Source organism: Podarcis erhardii, assembly GCF_964252035.2.
Source record: "Podarcis erhardii genome assembly, chromosome: 11".
NCBI lineage: Eukaryota > Metazoa > Chordata > Lepidosauria > Squamata > Lacertidae > Podarcis > Podarcis erhardii.
In genome coordinates this window covers 55,972,010-55,972,665 of record NC_138501.1, presented here as the reverse complement: position 1 = coordinate 55,972,665, position 656 = coordinate 55,972,010, and the positions used below count along the sequence as shown (strand labels likewise).

Sequence of the window (656 nt, the reverse complement as noted above, 5' to 3'; positions counted from 1 at the left end):
AAACATCTTTTTCCAGTCTGAGCAAAAGACATTTCACAATCCAAATATTTGCAGGATTCCACCTGGCAACAGAAAGGCCCACATTTATTCCTTCTGGGAGGAGCAGCTGCGCTGTTTCAGGAAGGAGGTTTCAGAGCAGGCAGAAGTGCCTCTCATCAGTTAAAGAAATCTTAACACGTCAATTAAATCCAATAGGTTCCAGCTGATTTATGCATTCAAATGCACCCCTTTCCATGCAAGGAGAAAGACAATTCTAAAGGATAACTCAGCCCCCTGCCTTCTGTTAGGTCATTTCTCCTCCTGCAGGAGGGTGCTCCCCTTTCTTTCTCTCTCACGCACCTCAAACAGCTCCTTTCCCACGGAGCCGCCTGTCAACTGCAGTTTTTATAAGCTACTTGTATTTTGATTTTTTTATTTAAAATAAATCTGCTGCCAAAGTAATCGGGGGCACCCACTGTATTAAAATGGAGCCATCAAGTAAACTATCAATTGATTGTACGGAGGGGGGGCAGTAATGCAGGAGACACGCTCGGGAGAGGGGGAAGGAGGTGCTCCTGCTAACCAGGCAGGTATGAATCCAGCAGGTGCAGCAGCAGCAGAAAGGAAGACTGCACCGCACTTGGGGAAGAAGCACCCCTCACAAAACGGCAAAAAGT

General features: G+C 46.6%; 1 long non-coding RNA gene across 1 annotated transcript; it reads left to right on the top strand.

Moving 5' to 3' along the window:
- LOC309352403 lies at window positions 1–441 on the top strand. Its single transcript, XR_014161301.1, has 2 exons — window positions 1–113; window positions 147–441. It is a non-coding gene; the product is annotated as an uncharacterized lncRNA (long non-coding RNA).
- Window positions 442–656: the final 215 nt, after the last annotated feature.